Source organism: Ruditapes philippinarum, unplaced genomic scaffold (assembly GCF_026571515.1).
Source record: "Ruditapes philippinarum isolate M1 unplaced genomic scaffold, ASM2657151v2 ctg5074_1_1_1_1, whole genome shotgun sequence".
In the NCBI taxonomy this organism is placed as follows: Eukaryota; Metazoa; Mollusca; class Bivalvia; order Venerida; family Veneridae; genus Ruditapes; species Ruditapes philippinarum.
In genome coordinates this window covers 133,787-138,927 of record NW_026867110.1, presented here as the reverse complement: position 1 = coordinate 138,927, position 5,141 = coordinate 133,787, and the positions used below count along the sequence as shown (strand labels likewise).

The 5,141-nt window shown below is 32.7% G+C and overlaps 1 long non-coding RNA gene across 1 annotated transcript; it reads left to right on the top strand.

The window, feature by feature from the left end:
• The first annotated feature begins 23 nt into the window (after positions 1-23).
• LOC132734882 (uncharacterized) lies at positions 24-2,097 on the top strand. The gene is made up of 2 exons (XR_009626381.1): positions 24-175; positions 810-2,097. It is a non-coding gene; the product is annotated as an uncharacterized LOC132734882 (long non-coding RNA).
• The last annotated feature ends 3,044 nt before the right edge of the window (positions 2,098-5,141 follow it).

Here is a 5,141-nt window from a genome sequence, read left to right as displayed (position 1 = left end):
TAAAAAATTGTGATTATAAACTATATGAGAGTAAATAATGAATTTTAGCATGACAGGCTTTTGAAGTGATCATACATTCATCTTCTGAGGATAAGAATGATTTTGGTAAAGACATAGATGTAAAAGATGTAGAATTAGAGAGATAAATAATTGATTGGGGAGTAAACTGTTCATGGTAAGATAATGTTGAAGCTGTTTGGCTGTTATATAACTGTTTATTACAGTTGTTTGGTGTTATAATTGTTTCAAAGTTGTTTGATGAATGTTTAGGATCAGTTGAAGGGAGATAGAAATGTTTGAGTGAAATATTGTTACTTGCCATCAATATTTTTACTTGAAAATAGTATTTTTACTCTTATCATCTTTGAAACTTAGGGGATTAACTTCATATTGTTGGTTTTTTCTATAACAACTCAGAAATTTCTGTTGATATTTTTATGTTTCATCTTCATCGACTTACATCTTTAGTAGTGCAAAAAAAAGTTGGAAAGTTATGGTTTTTTCCTGTCCTGATATTAATAAAGAACTTTAATTTATTTTTGATTGTTCTCTTTGTTTCGTCTTTTGTTAAATGATAACTGAAAATTTTTAAAGACCGCTCAACTTAGAAAAATTAGATGATCAATCAGGTCTATAAATTTATTAACGATAGTTGTAAATGTGTTAAAGTTCTCAAAATGACAGATAAAACAATTACAAAAAAATGTACAGCCAAAAATACCTGTATTTAAATTTTTCATCTTACACTGACAAAAAAGAATCACTGTATATCAATTTGTTTTTGACTGGTTTGTATATTTGTTTTCCAGGCTGATTGTTTGATGAAAATAATCAATACCAGTCTAGCATCTCAGTTACAGAACCAGTCACCTACGGAACCAGACAAGGTGGAAAGGGAGGAAACTCAGCTTGAAGATGATTTACCACCAGATATGGACTAACTGACTTAAAGGAAGCGCTACATCTTACATATAAAAAAATATTTCGATGTTCGAGAATACATCTGACTGTTGTACTAAAACTATCTCGTCAATTGTTGACTACTATAGAAGCTAACTTGATCAATGTTGATAACACAGAAAAATAACACACTTTTTGTGTGGCCTATGTGATGAGAGGTTGAGAATGATCAAATAATAGAAGAGCATTTCAACATATATTAAAAGTCAATTGTTAATTTTGAAGCTTGTGATGCATGAATTAATAACAATGTGTTACTTTGAATATTACAATGGAGAAATGAATATCAAAGAGGAATTGCTACATAAGGATTACTAAAGAACTTTAACACTTAATTATGCAAATGATTGTGTAGTGTTCTCAAATGTTACTGAATTGCTGGATAATTTCAATTACTAGTATATGCTATTTGCTGTACAAAATTTGAGTTCTTTTTTCCCCTCTCTATACTTGGAGATTGGAATTTAAACTTTTAAAGCAGCAAGCCTCCAGATTTGTGCTAATTTGCATTAAAATTTTGAAAATGTATATAGAATTATTATGTGGTGAAGTGAACAAAGATAGTTATTTACACATTGCAAAAGACACAATCCACATAGAGGACAAAATAAGCAAAAATAGCCCTTACTGTGTAAGTCATGAAGCAGAAATATGATGATCAATGCTGCAATATCAGTCATTAATCACACACAACATGTAAATTAATACTGGAATCTTGAATATTTTAACTTTTCTTAAATTTTTCATTTTTCTCAAGTTTGTTTTTCTAGAAATATTTTGGCTCATCTGGAGGCATACAGCTTTAAAAAACCTTACAAGATCATAAGACATTTTCCTAAAGAAACATGAAGCTTTGTTCGTTAACTATCATATATTCTTAATTTCCTCTTTTTTCTGTGCTGAGAACACTTTATATTTTTTTGCAACTGCTCACTGTTTTTGTTATTGTTTTAAGAGACATTTTCATGTATATATAAGTGATTTTTCATTTATAAATTATATACTGCTGCATGTTAATATTCATTTAAAAATCTCATGTGAACATAGTTTTTTTTATATTATATTTATAATATTCATATTTATTGACCCTGTTCTGTGATATGGCATTCAAAAAAATAATAAAAAAAGTTAATGACATTTCATTTGTTGATTTTTTTAAAGAATAAAACAAGAGCACTGCTAGTTGGGGTATTATATACCTGAAAGTGATTTTTTTAGAAAGGATGAAGCATTTGTAAGACATGGGAATTAAATAATTTTACTACAACGGATGGACAGAATGACGCTAGGGATACATAACATAAGCAAATTTTTTAGGGCATATAATTAATGTACTCAATATATGTGATCATCCTATGAAGTTTGACAGTTGTAAAACTTTAAACAATATTAAGGTCATTTGATATTGACCTTTGACCTTGTGACCCTAATATAGATATGAATCTTTTATTCAATAAAGGCAATCATCCTTTGAAGTTTGAACACTGTAAGCCAAATGAAACTTGTGTTATGCTCTGGAAAGCACAATTTCCAGTGTTAAGGTCATTGTGACCCTGACCTTTGATCTTATGACCCTAAATTCAATAGGGGTCATGTATTGGACATAGATATTCATCCTATAGAATTTAACAGCTGTAATACTTAAGTTATTGAGCGAAAACAGTTTGAACAATGTGGGCCAAATGGAACTTAAGTTATGCTCCAGAAACCACAATTTTCAGTGTAAAGATCATTGTGACCCTGACCTTTGACCTTGTGACCCCAAAAAATAAGAGTGGTCTTCTACTCAATATTGACAATCATCCTATGAAGTTTGAATAATATGGGCCAAATGGACCTTAGTTATGAAACCACAATTTTCAGTGTAAAGATCATTGTGACCCTGACCTTGTGACCCCAAAATCAATAGGGGTCTTCTACCCAATATGGACACTCATCCTAAGAAGTTAGAATATTGTAGGCCAAATTGAACTTAAGTTATGCCCCAGAAACTGTTTTCAGTTTTTAGGTAATAGTGACTTTGACCTTGTGACCCCAAAATCAATAGGGATCTTTTACCTTATATTGACAACCATCCTATGAAGTTTGAATATTGTGGACCAAATGGAACTTAAGTTATGTTCCGGAAACTGTTTTCAGTTTTAAGGTAATAGTGACCTTGTGACCCCAAAATCAATAGGGGTCTTCTACCCAATATGGACAATCATCCTATGAAGTTTGAATATCGTGGGCCGAATGGAACTTCAGTTATGTTCCGGAAACTGTTTTCAGTTTTAAGGTAATAGTGACGACCTTTGACCTTTTGAACCCAAAATCAATAGGAGTCTTCTACCCAATATGGACAATCATCATAATTATGAAGTTTGAATATTGTGGGCCGAATTGAACTTAAGTTATGCTCCAGGAATTGTTTTCAGTTTTAAGGTAAAAGTGACCTTGACCTTTCACCTTGTGACCCCAAAATCAATATGAGTATTTTACCCAATATAGACAATCATCCTATGAAGTTTGAATATTGTGGGCAGAATGGAACTTCAGTTATCCTCCGGAAACTGTTTTCAGTTTTAAGGAAATAGTGACCTTGACCTTCTGACTCCAAAATCAATAGGGGTCTTTTACCTAATATTGACAATCATCCTATGAAGTTTGAATATTGTGGACCAAATGGAACTCAAGTTATGCTCCAGAAACTGTTTTCAGTTTTAAGGTAAAAGTGACCTTAACCTTTGACCTTGTGACCCCAAAATCAATAGGGGTCTTCTACCCAATATGGACACTCATCCTATAAAATTTGAATATTGTGGGCCGAATAAAACTTCAGTTATGCTCCGGGTTTAAGGAAATAGTGACCTTGACCTTCGACCTTGTGACCCAAAAATCAATAGGGGTCTTCTTCCCAATGTGGACAATCATCCTATGAAGTTTGAATATTATGGGCCAAATTGAACTTGAGTTATGCTCCGGAAACTGTTTTCAGTTTTAAGGTAATAGTGACTTTGAACTTGTGACCCCAATATCAAAAGGGATCTTCATTCGGAACTGCCTCGGCTATTATCTATAATAACCTCGGAAACAATACGGATTGAAAGTAGTTCTACCTCGTGGTTTCAGATGTGGTAATGAACAGAGATAATGGAAAACGAATGTATATATTTGACATCCAAAAGAAAAGTAATGTCTTTTTCGGTACACTTATGTTTGAAAATATGTCTGACAACAATTTGTAATTTAAAATTGCTCAATGATCATCCGATGAAGTTTGAAAATTGTAGGCCGAATGGAACTTAAGTTATGCTACGGAAACTGTTTTCAGTTTTAAGGTTATAGTGACTTTGACCTTGTGACCCCAAAATCAATAGGGGTCTTATTCCCAATATGGACAATATCATCCTATGAAGTTTGAATATTGTGGGCTGGATGGAATTAAAGTTATGCTCCGGAAACCAAATTGCTAACGGACGGACAGACGAACGGACGCCAGGGGGTATAACATTATATGCCTGAAATTCTTTTTGGCATATAAAAAAATAATCCAGATTAAGACGTCTGTACACCAGTAACCTCTTTGACAGTAACAACAACAGCCTTAATGTATCCCACACAAAGATTTCACAATAGATATAACAGTTCTAGGGCAACACCTCTTAATCAACAACCAGATTCATTATCTCCAAATGCTTGTTGCTATGCAGAGATTGTACCGTATACTTCCTGTGCTCACCAGAAATGATAAAAGATAAGCTTGCTGTAAATCATACAGTGATCGGAAGAAACGGGTGCTTGTGTTCGCAATAAACCATACACATTGATCTTTATAGATTGCAATAAATGATACAGTGGTTCTGTATACACACTGTAAATTTAGTTCACATCAATGTGTAAGTCAGTCTTCTGGAACAACTCTTACCAAAGAGCCCCAGTTACAAATAATCAAGGCAAGTTTGTTGATAAGACTGTTCATTTGAAGGTTAGAATAAATTGTACTTTATGCCTCTTCAGTAACGATATTATCCCCTAAAATTTAGCTTGAATAGATGTTAGGAGTGGGGAAAATGAAAATGATCATTGTTGCTATTTTATATATACATTGTCAAGAGGACTTGGGACATTATTACTAGTGTGATACTGTTGATAAAGGAAGTGTACTAAGAAAAGTGTAAACCAGAAGTGAATATACTAAC